Source organism: Macrotis lagotis, chromosome X (genome assembly GCF_037893015.1).
Source record: "Macrotis lagotis isolate mMagLag1 chromosome X, bilby.v1.9.chrom.fasta, whole genome shotgun sequence".
Taxonomy (NCBI): Eukaryota; Metazoa; Chordata; class Mammalia; order Peramelemorphia; family Peramelidae; genus Macrotis; species Macrotis lagotis.
In genome coordinates, this window is record NC_133666.1 from 364,796,944 (window position 1) to 364,817,688 (window position 20,745).

Genomic DNA, 20,745 nt, shown 5'->3' on the forward strand with positions numbered 1-20,745 from the left:
TTAAATTTTAAAAAAATCATTCCATCAAAATCATCTTCTGATCATTTCTTCATCCTAAGTACACTCCCTTTAATAGAGTTACAATTCTCAATTTTGAGTATTTTCTTCCCAGGTAGCTATGTACCCAGTTTAATCTTATTGAAAGCAGCCATTTTCTTTATGTTGACCTTTTCATGTATCTCTTGAGTCTTCTGTTTGAAGATCAAATTTTCTATTCAGCTCTGGTCTTTTCATCAAGGAAAATTTGAAAGTTACCTCTTTTGTTGAATGTCCATCCTTTTCCCTGAAAAAATATGCTCAATTTGATTGGGTAGTTGATTCTTGGTTGTAATCTAAGCTCCCTTGACCTCTGGAATATCATATTCCAGGCCATTCAATCTTTTATTGTGGATGCAGCCAAGTCCTGTATAATCCTGGGAGCCTGTCTGCGTGCACAGTTTTCTCCTTGATCGGATAATCCTGAAGTTTGGCTACAATATTATTTGGCATTTTTTTGAAATCCCTATCAGTTGTGGATTCTTTCAATGACCATTTTGCCCCCAGGTTTGAGGATGCCAGGGCAGTTCTCCTGAATGATTACTTGAAGAATAGATTCTTAAGCTCTTTTTCTGATCATGGTTTTCAGGAAGTCCTATTTTTTTAAAAAAATTATATCTTCTGGATTTAGTTTCCAGGTCAATTGTTTACCATTGAGGTATTTTTCATTTTCTTCTATTTTTTCATTTTTTTTTACTTTGTTTAACAGATTCTTGTTTTCCCCTGAAACCATTCTCTTCCATTACTCCTATCCTATTTCTCAGAGAGGTATTTCTTCTTTTAGCTTTTGCATCTCCATTTCCTTTGTTCAATTTTATTATTTTTTTGAAAGAGCCTAATTGTATTTTTAAAATATTTGTTTTCTTCTTTTTTGTTACATTTCTTTTGGTTGGAGACCAGTTCATATTTTCCTCCATAGCTTCACTGCAACTTCTGCTCTCCTTTTCTGAACTTGTGTTTTACCCATCCTTATTGTCAAGGTAACTTTCTTTTTTTTCTTTGTTTGTTTGTTTGTTTGTTTTTTGTCTTTTGCAAGGCAATGGGCCTAAGTGACTTGCCCAAAGTCACACAGAAAGGTAATTATGGATTTGAACTCAGATCTTCCTGACTCCAGGGCCAGTGCTCTATCCACTGCAAACCTGGCTGCCGTTCTCCAAGGTAAATTTAAATTGATCCTGGTTTATTTTGATGTTCTTCATTATGAGTTTTGTTACCTATCCCAAGATTCTTGTGATGGGGGTGGGGTCTGCTAACAGACCTATGCTGTTGAGAGTCCTAGAGGCTTGCTAACTGTCCTAGGAGTTTTCAGTTGACTGACTGATGAGGGAAGCCTGAGGCTCTTTCTCTCTTTTGGCTGCCTGTAATGGATGATATCAGATGCACACTCCCCACAATGGAAACATTTGGGGCTATCTCTTGATTGTCCATGGGCAGCCCAGTCACTGGCCTCTGTAAGCTAGGCTGGAAACTCCAGAGGCTCTCTCAAAGTGCAAAAAGTCAGCAACTCACTTGTTTATTGGGAGAAGTGGGAATAACTGGGATAAGCCTGAGCTGTTTTGCGCAGAAATGGCCAGTATTTTCTCTCTCTGGATTAGCTGTCAGAGCTGGAGTACTCCGGCATCCTGGATTCTTGGGAAAGGTAGGAACACCTGGCATGATCTCCAGGCTGTTTATGGCAAGATGCCAGGCCCTCCGCCTGGCTCAGAATGCCAGAGTTTCACTGTCAGGATTGGCCCATCTAGATCAGCCATGCTGCCTGAATGTGGGTCCTGGGCACCCATGCTGGGGCTTTCCCCCACTCCTAGCTAGAGAGACCCGCTGGGCAACCAAGTCCCAACTCCAGAGTCTATGCTCCTGCAGTCTCTGATGCCAGATTACTACACCCAACTCACCCTGTCACTCTTGCTCTGGATCTCTGTTCTAAGGGCTAGGCAGACCTGTGATTCTCCTTTCGTCCCTACTCTTCCATTTGGATTGATTTGTTAAAGACCTACTTGGTTGTCTTTTCTATCCTCCACCATTTAGAAGTCTGGTCTCATATTGACACAATCTATTAATTTAATATTGAGAACAATTTGATTATGAGAAGAAAAAAACCGATGTGATCATCTATGTCTGGTTCATATGGTAATATGGGGGAGATGCAGATAGTACACATTATATATATTTACTGTAATATATTTACATATATTACATATATTTAAGTTTTGTAGAAATTGTGGTTGCCAAGTGAGCTTAAAAAATCCTGAGGGATAGAGGATGATCTTTAATATTACAGGTAAGACCGCTGAATCTGAATTACTATTGTAGCAGTTTAATGGCTCCCAATGGGAGGTAGTTACAGAATTTATTTCTTATATGCTGATTTGGGGGAAAAATCACCCCTGCATCCATGTTGTATGGAAAGGAGTTTGTCAGAGCAGCCTGTTCATCAGTAGAGAAAGGATAAAAAAGGAGGAAATTCCTGGGAGTAAGTTCTTCTGGTGAATAAAAGAATGAATGAAAATTATCCTTAGTAAGATTCATTTGCTTAATTCCCAGCTACCTGATCTGAGAGCAAGAACTGGGTAACAAAACAGGAAAAATACCAGGGCTAAACCACCAAGGTAACAAAAGCTAATTCATTAAATAAAAGAAATAGAAAATGGAAAAGGTAAACTGTGACAATCTGTGATGATCTGAATCTGACAGCTAAACAAAATCTTTTATGGGCTTTTTATCATAGTTTTTGTATCATAGTTTTTACAAAGAAAAACCCTTTTATTTCTTCATGTCTTAAGAACCCATCATTTATTTAAACTTCTTTTTGATGCTTGGCTATTTGATTGATGGCTTAATATCTTCTGAGTGGCCACAGTGTGCCAAGGGGCAAAAAATATATAACTGTCTTCTCACTAGGGGCATTCTCTGTATGTATCTATAAGGTACTTCTTATCTAGTTCAGAATAAAATAACACAGCTGTCATAATAGTTCATGCCCAAGGACAACATGCCTACAGAAAATACCCCAATGGCAGTATGTAGACACTATTGCACACTGCTTAAAGCCACCTTTGAAGATATGACCCAAATCAACAAAACATATAATTCATTTTTCCTATTCCTTTTAAAAACACATATTTTAGGGGGTGGCTAGGTCGATCAGTGGATAGAGCACCAGCATTGGAGCCAGGAGTATCTGAGTTCAAATCTGACCTCAGACACTTAATAATTACCTAGCTGTGTGGCCTTGGGCAAGCCACTTAACCCCACTGCCTTGAAAAATCTAAAAACAAACAAAGTATACCCCCCCCACATATTTTGACTTCTTATACCCGTACCAAAGAATTTTTGCTTACTCTCTTCTACCTCCTATTATGGGTGTTCATGCGAGTTTATGAATTATCCAAATGAGAAGAATTGTGTACATGTTAGCGTATGACCTAAAGAAAGGACAAAAATGGGGGGGGTATTTATATGGGTCCCAGTTATTAAAGTTTGCTACTAAAGAATAGTTTTAAAATGTCATTTTTGAGTCTTAAAAAACACGGCTGTATTTTCTATAGTCTGTTCACATACTGTTTACATTTGTGCTTCAACAATAAATCACCTTCCTCAGAAATGTACCTTTTTCTTTCATTTCCCTAGAATATCTATATTTATTTAGAGATGACTCTTTGGAATTTGTTACCCACCTCTTGAATTTTAGAACTTAGAAAGAACTATTAATCAACTGTCAAGTATCTGATTATGGTGACAAAATAGTTTTACATCCAGCATCTTCATCATAGATGAAAGGTATGATACTAATGGGCCTTCCATTGGAAAGAGAGTTGCATTTTTGTGTTTTACTGAATTAATATTGTGAAATATTTTGTCAAGTTGCCTTATCTTCTCATTGTGTCATTATTCTTTATACCAAAATAAATGCAAAATAAATTCATCTTTGCAAAAACAAAAGAAAGAAGCACAAAGGGGAAATGAAATTTCTTTTTGACTTAGGAAATATTTATAAATTTGTATTTATAGAAATCTACCACCAAATTTTTTTAATAATACTTAGATTACAGAAATAGAAATAATGGAAAATAAAAAATAATGTATTCCTTGCCAACTAAGGAATTAAATTGATAATAAATGGAAAAAACATGAGAGAGAAAATTTTATGAATTTTATAGCATGCAATAAGACTCTGAATTGTTTGGTAACAGTATTTAGTAGATTTTCTAATTATGCTTTACTTCATATCTTTGCAAATGTTGTTTTGAATCTTTCTAAGAATCCAGTGTTGCTTTCAATATAATTTATGATAATAGAAATTTAAAATAATTTAAAAGAAAAAAGTAAAATTAGTTTCTTAAAGCCATTCTGTTTAATGAATCCATGTAAGAAATATTTTGTGAACCTGAAATAATATATAATGATTGTCACTCATTATTTAACTCACCTATTAGCATTCTTCCTCTTCTAAAATAGGCAACTTGCTGAACACTATTACAATTAGCTTCATCATCGAACCAATCACAGAATTCATTTGCTTTGTCATGTATTAACTTAAATAAATCAGTTCCTCATTATCGCAATACTTTATGGATATTTGATTTCATTAATGTGTGATTACTACTTATCCATACCTTTTCATGCTCTGTGACTTTTTACCACATCTTTCCCAGAATCAACCAAGGGGGTTTTCTTAGTGTTCTGAATGTTGAACATCTAAGTGTTTAACTTAGATATACAGAACACTACAGCAACCATTGCTCTTTTTCAAAAGCAAGATCACTTGCTTTTCTGGTCATATAGCTCTTAGATGAAAACTTTTCATTCATCTAAGATGCACAATTCATTCATGGCAATGCACTACTGCCTATTTATGTCCTCTCTGCCTTTATATAGACGATCTGCAATTTTGATTATCTGAAGAAGGATGATTTATAGATGTATAGCCTTAATAAAGAATAACCTGAAACTGTGATTTTATTCTGAATGTAGCTTCAGGCAAGCAATTTTTCTTTTTCTTTTATCTTATTTTCGAGGAATCTATCTTGAACAATGCAGATCAACAACTTTATAACAGCCAAAATCTTAGAAAGCTGCCTGGGGGCAATGAGATGTTAAAAGATTTACCCCCGGAGTCAGACTTCCATTCAGTTTTACAGGCAGGACTTGATCCCAAGTCATACTGACTTTAATCAATGGATTGCATTGATTCTCTACCAAAATAGTAGTAGTGTTAGTATGAAAAGCTTTTGTTGAAGAAAGAAAATTAATGAAAGTAGGTGCCAATCTCCCAAATGCTATTTAGCCTCTCTCTTCACCCTAGTCAGTCTTGGCAATAGTTCTGCATGTTTATTCAGTATGCATCTAAGATTTATGTTCTGATTGGTTAGCTCTATGTGGTAGCCATGCAATGGAATGTCATTACCTGGACAATAGAATGTCTTCATCTAGATGACGTCATCTGCTAAAGAGATTCTGTCTTCCCATATTATATTTGGTATTTTACATCCAATATGACTATGGAAGAAGAAAATAAACAAATAAGCAACCCTCTTATGAGCTACCTTGCTACATCCCTACATTGATATAAATAATCTGAGAAGTCTCACACAATGCCATATCTTTCATTGCATCATCATCACTGAAAATCACATGATTTCAAAATATACATTAGAGAAAACTTGTTAGAAGAATTATAACATATTTTGTTCTATTGAGTCAAATTATATCATATAATGATTTTATTACTACAAAGGAAGATATTTTCTATGACGAAATGTAGAATATCTTCTTTTACATGCCAACAATATATTTTCAAAATTGGGAACATTTTTCTATATATATTAAAGATTATACAAAGTATTTTGCTTCTGTGAAGGACAAAATTTTTGGAAAATATTTTTGCACTTTTGCAATATTTCTCCATTCTTAACTATGCTTTAATTTTTTATTAATTACATCTTTAATATAATAGATATAATTAATATATATTTACAAAGAAAATTTTAAAATTGTTAACTATGTATCTTTTCTAAAATATTTCTTGATTTTTTCCTATTAAGTGTATCTGAGGAGGACATAATTTGTAGGTTGGGTTCTCAGTAATTTAACCATTCTTATTTCAGGGACACTGAATGAATGAATGAATCAATCAATCAATGAATGAATGAATAACAATGAATGAAATATTCATTAAGTGGTTAGGATGTGCTAAGTGCTAGGGATAAAAAAATATCAAAGTGATAGTTGTTGCTCTTTAAGAACCCACATTTTTTGGTTAATTTATTTTATATTTTTACAATAATTTTGGTAAGCGATTAAACATAAACCCCCCCTTCCCCTTCCAAGAAGACAAGAACCTCAAGAATAGTGAGAGAGAAAAAAAATATACTTCAGTCTATGTTCAGATCCAAATGCCTCTGTCTTTGGGATGAGCTGCCTTTTTATCATAAATCCACCAAAGGAGTTGCTTCATTAGTTGTATTACTAACTGTATTTCCCTCTATTCTATTCCTCCTCACTCATTTATTCCATTCTCTCCCTCCTTTTATCCTGTCCCTGTTCAGAAGTGTGTTGTATCTGAGTACCCACTCCCATGATCTTCCCTCTCTTCCATCACCTATCCACCACTTCCCTCCACCCATTTCATCTTATCCCATACCTTTCTTCTTGTTTTTCTCTAGGTTAAGATAGATTTCTATACCCAATTAAGTGAGTGTGCATGTTATTTCTGCTCTGATCCATTTCTGATGAGAATGGTCACTCATTTCCCCTCACCTTCCCCATTCCACTCTATTGAAAAATTGTTTTCTTAACATTTATATGAAATATCTTAGCAACTTCTTCCTCTCCTTTCTCCTGCTCTCAGTACTTTCCTTTATTGATTCCATCTTTTTAGCCATATTACGCATCATATCATCTCCTTCATATGCCTTGTCTATATATGCTCCATCTCACTGTTCTTATATATGAGAAAGTTCATATGAGTTATCAGTAAATTTTTCTCATGCAGGAACACAAACAGTTCAACATTATTAAGTTCCTTTTAGTTAGTCCTTCCCATCCACCTGGTCTATGGATCACCTGAGTCCTGTACTTGGAGATAAAACTTTATGTTCAGTTCTCGTTATTTCAATAGGAATGTTTGAAAGTCCCCTGTTTTAACCTCATTTGAACTGTTCATATCTATTGACCATTTATCAATTGGGGAATGACTTGTGATATTTAAATTTGTTGCAATTCTCTATATATTTTAAAAATTAGTCCTTTAATAGAACTCCTAGTTGTGAAGATTATGTCCCAGCTTTCTGCTTTCCTTTTAATTTTGGCAGCATTGATTTTATTAATACAAAATATCTTTAATTTAATATAGTCAAAATCATTCATTTTGCAGTTTACAATGTACTCTAATTCTTGTTCAATTAGAAATGTATCCCCTTTCTATCGATCTCATAGATTATTTCTTAGTCTATTAATGTATCTTTTGTGTCAATCGTCTAAATCTTGTAGCCATTTTTACATTATTTTGTTATAGGGAGTGAGATGTGGATCTATGCCTAGTTTTTGCCACACTATTTTCCAGTTTTCCCAACAATTTTTGTCAAATATTGAGTTCTTATCCCAGAAGCTGATGTCTTTGGTTTTGGCAAAGAGTACATTGCTGTAGTCATTTACTGCAACTTCTTTTGAACCTATCCTAATTCACTGATCCATTATTCTATTTCTTAACCAGTACCAGGCAGTTTTGATGACTGCTGCTTTATAGTATAGTTTTAGTCCTGGTAGAGTTGGCCACCTTCTATTTAATTGAACATTCATCTTTTTCCCTGACAGCATATGCTGAATTTTTCAGGGTTGTACATTCCAGGTTATAATCCCTCATCCTTTGCTCTCTGAAATATGCTATTCCATGTCTTACAATCCTTCAGTGTTGAGGTTGATTGGTCCTGTGTGTGTCTGATTGTGTTTCCTTTGTGTTTGAATTGTTTTCCTTTTTACTATTTACATTCTTCTTTCCTTTATATGAGAGTTCTGGAATTTGGCTACTATATCCCTTGAGGTTTGTTTCCTGGGGTCTCTTTCTGGAGGGATTCTGTGGATTCTTTCAATGGTTATATTGTTATCTTGGTCTAGTTGATTTGTACAGTTTTCCCTTATAATTTACTGTATGAGGTTTTTCAGGTTTTTTCCTTCATCCAGACTTTGTAGGATTCCAGTGATTGTCTCTCCTGGATCTATTTTCCAGGTCATTCATTTTCCCTAAAAGGTACTTCAATTTTTTTCTTTTGTTTGGTTTTTTTTTTATTTTGGTTGATGGTATCTTGTAGTCATATAGATTCATTAATTCTATTTCTTCAATTTTAATTTTTAGTCTTTTATTTTCTTCAGTTAGCTTCTGTGTTTTCTTTTCCATTTGCTTCTTTTTACTTTAAACAAAGTTGATTTCTTTGGTCAAATTTTCAGAATTTTCCTGCATGAATTTCATTTCATTTTTCCATTTGTCTTCTTCCTCTCATCTTTCATCTTTAAATTCCTTTTTAAGCTCTTTGATGTGCTTTTGTATTTCAGTCCAATTTATAGACTCTTTTAAAACTTCCCTGACAGTGATTTTTCACCGTTTTCTTCTTCAGTCAGTGCATTGCAGTCATCTTTGCCTGTAAGATAGTTTTATGTAGTGAGAGCTCTTTTACCTGTTTTTGCTCATCTTTGTTATTTTTGCTCTGTTCCTGGGGTATAAGGAGTATAGATCCAAGCTTTTTATGTTAAGACTGAGGTCTGCTCCCTGGCTTATCATTGGCAAGGTTGTTGCCGATGTAGTCCAGGCCTTGCTTTTTCAGAAGTTTGTTTCTTCCTTTATCTTCTAGTTCTGACTTAACAGTGGTTAACTCAGTCCTGTCTTTTACCCTATTGTTCTCAGGGTTCAGACTGACTTTGGGGTTGTAGGCCTCCCTGCTAGCTTGCTGCCAGGACCTCTGTTGTTTTTATGCTGTTCGAACCTGGATTGCACTTTGGATAAAAGCCTATTGCTGGCTTTTCCCACTGTTCTAGTCTTTACTTCCCCTTTTCTCCCAAAGAGACAGACCTTCACTGTAGATCCTCCAGAATGTCTATAGTTAAAAACTTCTTTGAATCTTCTCTTTTTCTTGGTGGGATCTGTAGTGTGAATGTGAAAGTAGTGGCTTCATTTATCTTTGGTAGGGAAAAGCTCTGCAAACTTTTTAGCTTTATGTCACCATCTTGGCTCCACCCTAAAGTTCTAAAGACATTTCTCCTGATAAATTCAAATCTCTTTCAGATCTGAACTTCATAGAGCAAAAGACATTGATGACAAGAACTTTCTTTTTGGGGTTTTAAAATTGATGTAAATTTTCGCACTTGTGGGGGCACTTGGCAGGCTATATCTCCATAGGTTTGCTTGCCATTATGATGGCTATAAGCAATGGTATAAAAACCTTGAGATTTCAAAAGCTTTTGGGCTCAGGGCTATGCTCAGTGGGAACTAATGAATAGTCATGCTATCAATAATGGCTTTCCCAGATATTACATCCTGTCTCTAACCCAGGGAGATTGCTGATTTAGCTAGGTTGTTCTTTTCGTGGCAATCACTTGGCTTATATTTAATTAAACTCTGAAAATAACCAAATAAAGAATCAAATTTAAAATTTATATATTCCTTGGATTACATTAAGGCATTCTTTGTCAATTTCTATATAGCTCCTTTTAATAGTTGGTCTGGTCCTTTAGTAATAAACAGTTGAGTTTTCTAAATCAGTGAGCATGTTGTGGCCAAACACATCTCTAATATGATAAGATAAAGAATTTATAGTGAAAAATCATTAATTTGCATGTGTCATAATAGATTATAACACAAGTTCATAAACCAATAAATATTTGAAACCATGGGGAATATCTTCATAGAGGGAAAACTAATGCCAAAGGATACAATTTTACATTAGTTACAAAGAGGATGTTTTGTTATGAGATTTTCTTTTTTTATATCTGAATGTTAACACAAAAATATATTAAACAACTAGTTTCCATTTCATACTTGCTTTTAAAAAAGTATATTATAAATTCCACATGTTACTTTTAAGACTGCCTTACTTTTGTGTATGCTACTTCTAATTTATTTTTGCCTCTACTGGGCATTCCAAAAATGTCTCAATTGGTGTTATGTTTTTCCCCATTGCTGTTGTTAACATGCTAAACTCCCTTTATCTAAATGAAATTAAAATTAAAAAAAAAGATCTTTTAGATTTCCATTAATAAATGCTAAATGAAGTGAACAGAAACAGAACACTGTATACGTTAACAGCAACATTGTGTGATGATCAATTATAATGAACTTAATCTTCTCAGAAGTATAACAGTCTCAGCACTATAATAATTCTATAGAGCTTGTGATGGAAAACATCATCCATATCCAAAAAGTGAATTATGGAGTCTGAATGCAGACCAAGTCTACTATTTACAGTTTTTAAAATGAATTTTTTGTTTTATTTTTCTCCCTCATGTTTTTTTTTCTCTTGTTTGTTCTGTTTCTTCTTTCACAATAAAATTAATGAGATATGTTTAATATAGTTATATATATATATATATATATATATATATATATATATATAAAACTATATAAGATTGCTCTTTTCCATGAGGAAGGGAGAGGAAAGTGAGCAAGGGAGAAAATTGTGGAACTCAGAATCTTAAAAAATAATTTTTGAAAACTCTCTTTACATGTATTTGGAAAAAATTAACAAATTTATTTTTTTAAAAAAACCTTTCAGCAAATAAATATAGTCAAATAAAGCAAAATGAAATAGCACAGTGGCTAGATCCAAAAATGAATGTAGCAGCATGTTTTATCATCCCCAAAACTATAATTAGTTATTCTTTGCTTAAAATTCTTGAGCTTTTTGTAGTTATTTTTTTATGCACTGTAACTGGAGAAATAATTCTCTTGCTTTTCACTTTATCTCTTCAAATTATACTTTGTAAGATTTTTCTGAAATCATCTCCTTCATCATTTTCTACTTTAAAATTTATTATATTTATATATAACAATAATTTCAACCATTTATCCAAAGGAAAAGAACTACAGTTATTTGCTTTCATTTTTTCCCCTTTTAGTGCCAATCTTTAAGGATTTTTTTTGGTATATGCTTATTATTGGCTTTTAGAATTTTCATTATATTATTATCTTCCCCTATAATTACTTACTTTCCTATCCTACTAGTTTTCCCGTTAAATTCAATATATTTTCTATATCAAACTGTCTGTATAATTATGTGTGTTTTCAACCCTCTTTTATCTGTTTCATATACAAATGATATTCATGTTATGCCCATTCCTCCTACCCTTTCTTCTATTTTATGTACTTTTCTAATTTACACCAACTGTAAGAAATATGTTTGACAGAGCCTAACATATGGATCAACATCAAAATGAGTATTTGCTCAGTGCTTTGCAAAACTTAATGCACTGTCATTGTCATTGTCATTGTCATTGTCTTTGTTGTCATAGGTATACCGCTAATAGAATCTCCCTGTGTGGAGACTGTGAAAATTGAAAGAATCTGATGATGTGTAATAGAAATTTCTCAGAAATACTTTGATTCATGTCAGAAATTGATAAATGGTTCCTATCTCTTGCTAATGTTCAGAAATAATGTCAAAGATATTATCTGTCTGTGATAGTTCCTATATTGCCTCTTTCTTCCTCCTCCTTTCTACAGAAGTATTTTCTTTTTATCTTCTCTTTTCCTCTAAAATCTCTCTGATTAGAGCCAAGTCATATCTACAGGGCTTCTTTTTTTCTTATTCATTTTTTCCAATATCATTTGGAGACAGTAAAGTTATTAAGATTTTTTTCTTTTCAATCAACAAATAAACATTAATTTATGAAAAAAAGATGCTGATATGATTGGAGAAAGAACGTTAAAAAATACAGGGGTCTAAAGAGTGGGAAATTAAGATATAATTGTCCTGGCTACCTCCCTTAGATGAATTTTTTTAAGAAGCATTAACTCATAACTCTAACTCTACTCTCCAATCAGTTGTCCAGTAGGTAATCATGATATATAAGAAATACATCTTATGAGATCTTATAGAATGAATGATAAGGTTTCCAATAAAAGAGGTAGCACTGCATCATCCTACAGTCTCTTTCACTTGCTGAAATTAATTTTTTTAGGATCACAAAACTGTTTTGTTTACAATTTGAAGATCTTATTTGATCTTCCTCTTTTCATTAAAAAATTGAATGGAATCCTATTCAATTGAAAGCGCACCCCCCAATATATTTAAACCCCATCTGTAAAGAATATTTTTTTTTCTCTTATGTATTTTGCTTTTGTGTAATATTCTATTCCTGAGACTTTCTTTCATTTATGGCAGAAAATGCCACAGGTCATGTGTGATCATGTTAAGGTCCTGTACTAATGTGTAACTCCTGGGTAATGAACAATTGCTAATGAACTATTGATAAATGGGTCAGAATTTTCCTGATCCTTCTATTACTGGTGCTCCCTTCCCTTTATAAATCATTAGGTATTCTCTTATATATGCTTCTGATCAATCACCAGGCCTTTATTGAACAGCAACTATTAGAGTAGCTAATAGATGGATAGATAGATAAATCATTTATTAAATACTTATGTATGAGGTATTATATTGTGATGAGTAATTAAATACAAGCAAGTAGAACAATCCCTTACTTCAAGAAACTTAAATCCTGATAAGGGAAGACAAGTTAAATAATCATATTAAAAATAGGAAGGGAAGAATTTGGGAACAAAGAGGCATGTGAAGAGATGGCCAAGAAGTAACATGGACTCTTGAATCCTGATAAAATAAAATTGGAAGCTCAACTATCAAAACTAAGGGACCTGGGTTTAAGTCCAAGTTTCTAGTGATATGGGGTTGGTCAGACAGTAAGGAACTTATAAATAGATGCTTCAAATGTGAGGAAATCTAAGTCCTCACCTGAGACTATGATAGGCAATGAATATCATATTAAAAATAAAGCAGTCCAGGGTAGCTAGGTGGTGCAGTGGATAGAGCACTGGCCCTAGAGTTAGGAGAACCTGAGTACAAATCCAACCTCAGACAGTTAATCATTACTTAACTGTGTGACCTTTGACAAGTCACTTAACTCCATTGCCCCTCAAATAAAAAAATTCTAAAAAAATAATTAAAAAATAAAGTAGTCCTTGTTGTCAAGGATTTTACAATCTAGTATACAGCATATATGTATATCAATATATGCAAAATATATACAAGACAATGTGGGGTGAAAGTACAAGAATATGGGGGATCAAGGAAGACTAATATTTCACATATACTATGCAGCATTTGACATAAACATCAAAGGGATGATATATATATATATATATATATATATACACAGATATATATGTGTATATATATAAAATATACACATTCACCTTTATGTATATAATAATTTTGGTGTGCAGATGAGTTATAATGCAGTTTTTGAAGATTTAGAATGTAAGAGATGCATGTAGGAGGTCACATAGTAGCTGACTTTTGAAGAAATCTAGAGCTTATTAGAATTAGAAGTAATGAAGGGACAGAACATTCCAGAGTCTTGGGGAAACTTTATTGTATGTCAATGTGAGGATTAGGTAAAAGGATTGATTTTCCTAGAACTGAATTTATTTAGTCATTTCAGTAAAAACTAACCATTTTTTAAAATCAGCTCCCCAGTACGTAAAATTTTCTATTCATAATATATACTTATTGTTTGTTGAATTGAATTTTTCAAAAATGTTCCCCCCAAGAAAGAACAAGGAGGTGATTGACTATTGCCACTGAACATGTACAAGAAATGCTTAAGTACCTTTTTAATAGAATATTTACAGTCTTTAGCATGACCTTTCATTAGATTTAGTACAGGCACAATTGGTGTAATGTATGAATTAGGTGTAAAAAGTGCAAACCCATTTGTAGATTATAAGGTGAAGCTCTTTTTTCTGCCTTGTAGAAAGACTATAATATTAGTGTCTTTCAAAGTCAAATATGGGGTCATGGCTGGATCTACACAGACTAAGCTTCTAGTTCCTCCTAAAGCAATCTGAATATGTTACCATCTTCCTAGCATTGGCTATAAAATATAATATTATGATTTATATGGGAACATCTTTTAGTACTAGATCTTAATTCCTTCCTAAGAAAGTTCCTGTCATTTCTTTCTAATTTTTGATACTTGTGTTTTAATAATTACAGTAATCTAATACTAGATCTGTTTGGGATTCCTTGCTAATCCTTTTATTAGATTTTTTCATAGAAAAATCTTATATCAAAGTAGCTATTACAAAACCTATATTGCAAGTGCATTGCTTAATCTAATCGCCTTTTATTTTTCCTCATCCTACTTGATCTCTCTCTCTCTCTCTCTCTCTCTCTCTCTCTCTCTCTCTCTCTCTCTCTCTCTCTCTCTCTCTTTCTCTCTTTCTCTCTCTCTTCCTCTCCCTCTCCAGTTTTTGACATGTATCTTTTCCTTGGCACTTTTTTCTCTTTAGGTTTTCACCACATGCCTCTCTCCTGGTTTTCTCTTATTTGCTTCACCAGTTCTTTTTATTATTTTTGCTAGGTCTTCATCTAGGTTGCATCTTCTTACCATACTCAACTCTGTCCAGGGACCTCTTGTCACAATGTCCTATTTCCTATAGTGATTTTATCAGCTTCCAAGGTTGCAATTATGGTCTCTCTGAAGCTGTTTATCACATATATTTTTCCAGGTTTAATCTCCCTCTGACCTTCAGTGTTGCGTCTCCAACTATGAAGCAGTTCTCTCAAACAGGATGTCCCATAAACAAATTAACCTTAACATTTCTAAAATTAACATCATTATCTTTCTTCCAAAACCTTCCCTTCTTTCTTATTTTCCTATTAGTGTCAAGGGTATGACCATCTTTTCAGTCATTCAGTATGGGTGTTATCCTCATATTCTCACTCTCTTTTGCACATTATTTTAGCAATTAGGTAGCACAGTGGATAGAACACCAGACATGGAGTCAGGAAGTCTCAGCTTACTGAGTTCAAATTTGTCTTCAGACTCTTACCAACTGAATGACCCAGTTTTCCTCACTTCCTCATCTATAAAGAGTTGGAGAAGTAAATGGGAACCCAATTTAGTATATTTTCAAGAAAACCCTAAGTGGATCACAAGTTGGATGTGAGTGAAACAACACATCAAAAATTTGTCCCTATGTCCTGTGAATTCTCCCTTCAAAATATCTCTAATAGGTACTGTCTTCTTTCCTGGGACACCAGTATCATCATTTTCCATGCACTCATCTTAAGGCTGGATTGTTGCAATAGCCTGTTGGCTATTGTCCTACTCCTGGCCATCCTCCATTTAGCTCACAAAATAATAATTAATCAATTTTTAAAAATTAAGTAATAATTCTAAAATGCACATCAGATAAACAATCACAAGTGTCTTTCTGTTAACTCCAGAATTTAGTTTTTAAAACCCTTGATAATCTTGCTCCTTTCTACCTTACTAGTGACCTTATACTTTACTGCCTTCTGGGTTTTCTGTGAGAGAGTGACACGTCCCCTTGCTGTTTCTTCTGCAAGATATTCCATCTTCAGAATCTAATCATTTTCCTTTTCTATCACTCCTTGTCTTCAACTACTGGTTTTCCTTAATTAAAATTCCATGCCCTGCAAGTCGTTTCAGTCTCTGTTAATGGTAGTGCCTTACCTCTTAGATTCTTTCCACTTTGTCCTTTATGTATCTTTTATGTTTGTAGTTGATTACATAGGGTCTCTCCAGGTTATTGGAAATTTCTTGAAGAAGGTGACATGCTTTTGCTATTCCTTATGCTTTTTTTCAGATATTTTTTCAGAGTGCTGAGTATATCTATATCTATATCTATGTCTATGTCTATGTCTATGTCTATGTCTATGTCTATATCTATATCTATATCTGTCTCTGTCTCTGTCGCTATCTCTATCTCTATCTACATCTAATCTGTTTCTATCTCTATCTCTGTCTCTTATCTCTCTCTCTCTCTCTCTCTCTCCCTCTATCATCTCTCTCGAGAGAGAGAGAGAGAGAGAGAGAGAGATGATAGAGGGAGAAGAGAGAAAATTCAAAAAACGCTTGTTGAGTGGTGACAAAGTGAATATTTGAATGTATCTGTACAACCTACTGCTTGAGCAGAGACTAGTATTTCTAAAGTAATCTGCAACTATTGTATATAATAAATTTCCTATGATATGCTGTCCCTGTTGATAGCGGTTCTTAGTTTCAGAGACATGTGGTACCATGCAGGAGAACTACACTGCTAGTTCTTATAACTCTTTCTTAGACTTGCATTAATGTTCAATTTATTTTAGCCAATAGTTAATCCTGGAGATTTTCTTGAATTACATTCATAATTTGTTTCTGAAACAATATAGGATTAGACCTGTGATTTCACTGATATCCAGTATTCTCTTTATCAATGCAGTTTGGTATTTTGGCACTATTTCATTTAAGACGCTTGGGCAGAAATAAAATGATGGACCGAAGGCAGAATATCCCTACAGATCTCCCCCAGACCACAACAAATGCCATTAAACAATGTCTTTAACCAAATTCTAATGTGGTGGAACCCACAGAAAGACTGAGTGAAACAATGTTCTGGCCCAAGACAACTTGGAAAATCCACAGGAAAGACTTGTTACACTGGAATTGGATAAAGCCACAACACAGCCAGACTGTGCTAGAATGAACTGTCTCTAGCCATCCAGGAATATCCTATGAGATCTGGTTTCCCTGGGGGCAGCTCAGTTCATGACAGTAGGGCAGTTTTCAAACCTCAAAGCCCAGGAATTGCCAAAGACAACTTGAAAGTTTGGTGGTACTCACTCTGGTGCAGTAGAAACCCAGACCAGCACAAGTCTCAGTGCAGCCCAGCCCCAGGAACCAGAATCAGGCCTGCAGAAACACCAGCAGCTGCTTTCAGAGCACCTAGGACACAGATGCTAAGGGGGTCAGTAGAGACTGCAGAGGTCTCTGTGTTATATCTGAGGTAGGACTCTGTTGCTTTGCCCATACACAGTTGCATCTCAGGAAGGGGAACTTTACTGCCACAGTGAAACAGGGAAACTCCTCACAGTTCCAAGGCAGAGGGCTGTGCTTGTGTTCATCCACAGACCAAAGCACAGGCGAGAGAGAAATCAGAGCTTCTCATAAGACCTTGAATGATTTGAGGGCTGGAGAGGGGATGGTTGTCCCTGCAAACAGCTGCAAAAACCCTCAAAAGCTTGGAAAATGTGTTCTCCACCCTGGAAGTGGAACTTCATCTTAATGAAGAGCTAAAATAATGTCATAGGTTAGGAAAGTGAGCAAACAGCAGAAGAAAAATATCTGACTATAAACAATTACTTTGATCCCATGGAGGATCAAAATTCACATTCACACTCAGAAGATAATAAAGTCAAAAGTTCTATCCAAAGTCTCTAAGAACAATAGGAATTTATCTCAGGCTATGGAAGAGTTCAAAAAGATTTTCAAAATCAAGTAATTGGAAAGAGAAATAAGAGTGATGCAGAAAAATCATAATTACCAAGTCAGCAGCTTGGTTATGGAGATAGAAATAAAAAAAAAATTATCGAAGAAATTAACATCAGCTTAGGTCAAATGGAAAAAAAGCAGTTCACAAGGTCAATGAAGGGAAGAAGCCTTAAAAAGCAGAATTGGGCAGATGGAAAAGGAAATACAAAAGCTCTCTGAAAAAAAATAATTCCTTCAAATGTAAAATGAAGCTAAGGGAAGCTGATGATGTGGGAAATCAAGAAATAAAACAAAACGAAAAGAATGAAAAACTAGAAGAAAATGTGAAATACCACATTGGAAAAACACCTGATTAGGAAAACAGGTCTAGAAGAGATCTTTTAAAAATTATTGGGTTATCTAAAAGTCATGACCAGGAAAATAGCCTAGACTTAATTTTTCAAGAAATTCTCCAGGAAAATTACTCTGATATCTTACAAGCAGAGGGCAAAACAGAAATCGATGGAGTCCATTGATGACTTCCTGGATGAGACCTCAAAAGAAAATCTCCCAGTAATATTATAGCCAAATTCCTGAATTCCAAGTCAAGGAGAAAATAGTACAAACAGCCAAAATGCAGCAATTAAAATACCAGGAAGCTACAGTTAGGATTACATAGGATTTACCAATTTACATTAAGAGTTGTAGGGCTTAAAATATGATCTTTTAGAAGGGAAAAGAATGTGGATTACAACCCAGAATCAACTACTCAGCAAAACCGAACATAATCTTTCAGGGGAAAAGATGGACATTCAATGAAATAGGGGATTTTCAAACTTTCCTGTTGAAATGACCAGATCTACACAGAAAGTCTGGTATTCAAGTACAGGACCCAAGTGAAGCACAGAGAGGGTGTACAGAAAGGGCAACTTATTAGGGTTTTACTAATGTTGAACAGCTTTTATTCCATCATGGGAAGAATGTACTAATAATTGTTGTGAACCTTCTCATTTACTGGGGTGCTTAGAAAGGACTGTATATAGAAAAAGCATAGGAGGGAGCTGAATATGAAGTTATAGTATATTATAAAGATAGAGTTAATGGAATGGAATGGTTGGGAGAAAGGGAAAGAAGAGTTGGAACAGGCTAAGTTATTTCACATAACAGTCCCACGAAAAAAGCTTTAGCAATGGAGTGGAAGGAGGGAAGGTGAAGAGGAATGAATGAACTTTCACTCTCATCAGAAGTCTCTCAGAGAGGAAATAATATACACACTCAATTGTAAATAGAAATCTATCTACCCTAGAGGAAATTAGGAGAGGAAAGGGATGGTAGTAAGGGGATGGGGGAAAGGAGGGGGAGTGTAGGTGACAGAAGATAATGAATATTGTGGGAGGTAGTCAACTAAACACTCTTTTGAAGAGAGACAGTGTGAAAGGAGAAAGAGAGAGAGAGTAAAATAAATGGGAGTGGGGGGATTACAATGGAGGGAAATATAGCTAGTAATAGCATCTGTGGGAAAAAATATTGAGGCAATTTTTCTGATGGAATCATGGCAAATAATGTTATCCATCCTCCCCAAAAATATCATTTGAGAAATCACTAGTTTTGCAATTCAAGAAAGAAATGCTTTAAAAGATCATTGCTTTTGTTTGTGTAATTTTAATATGTGGATATACTAACTTACAGGCCATTTTCAATGATCTATTAGGTTTATCAAAAGTCTGAGGCTTAGATGAAGCAGAGGCATTAGGGAAAAGCAAACTCTTGCTCATAGATTTCAGATTTGATTGCTTCAAAACAGACGTTATTCATTATTAGTGACATTAGCTAAATAAAACTCTTCAATGTGTCCCCAAGTAGGTATTCTAAGCACAGATTTGCTGATTTCCAGTAATTTACTACAAATATTTGAAAATAGAGTGGCATTGCTATTGGTGGTCCAATAGGAATAGCATTCTCATCATCAGAGGGATTATTATGTTGGAGAATAGTAATAGGGTGAGTGATAAACAAATCTCTAGTAGTCAACTTATGCACAAACTATTTTAGCTATCTTCACAGCAAGTAAATATAGTAATTTGACATTCAAAGAGCCAAGAAACTGTGAAGTAATAAATTCATATATTACCAAAGTGTTGCTTCAGGAGCTGTTTTAGAATTATTATTATGTATCATAAGGTGTCCTTAGATCCATGTACTTTTTCCACTATAATAGCTACTAAACGTTTTTGTCACAAGTCAGCTTTCTAAGACAATAAACTTCACACAAGGTACTTGTAAATGAAGTTTCCTCATCATTTAAATGATAGCCTAGTCCAGAAAACAAATACAAATTTGCCTACTTCAAATTAGAAATGATGGTAAATGGTGATTTGAGGAAAGTTTTTTCTGGAAGAATAAGTGAACATTTTATAGAAGAAAACTATTTTTTTAAAGCTTGTCTAATGACAGAAACAAAATGTTACTTGAAGTAAATGTTGGAATTCTTTTATTTGATTTTTATCTTGTAGAGCTAATTAATTTCCTATAGGAAGTAATCTCCAAAGCTTAAATTTTATTTACTGGGGAAAACTAATTCAAAATAAAATCACTTCTTTTCATGCAGTATTAAAGAATGATACTATGAATATGATGAGATCAAGATAAAATTTAAAATTTACTTATTCTCTAAAGTGTTATTCTAAAAGAAATCACAAGAGGGCATTAGCACTTAGAACCAAATTCAGAAACATTGTCTTATAAACACTGACAATTTAGAAATAATAAGGAATAATCACTGATTCCTCAACAAATTGTCATAAGAAGAAAATGAAATGAATAATTACTATGTAGGTGTTGGTATTTTCAATGTTAAGCATTTATAAATAAATAATCTGAGAGAGTGGGACTTTTTCTGATGAGTTTTTAGATGAATGTGTTACTCTTAAAAATAGTGGCCATAAGTTATAGGATTCTAAAAAAGAATTAGTTTGAATGCAAAAAAATATGAGTTTAAAAAAGTGAAAGAATATGCTATTTTAACATATGCACTGAAATTAAAAGCAACTTTTAATCTTGTAAATAATGCCCAAGTATATTATAATATATTTTTATGAAAGAAACAAGAAAATAGACATTCTTTATGAATATTATTGTGTCACATTCTAGCCATTAACACCCTACCCATTAATTTCTGATCCATCAGATACAGTATATTTCACAAGTTTGAAACTTCAGTTGAAT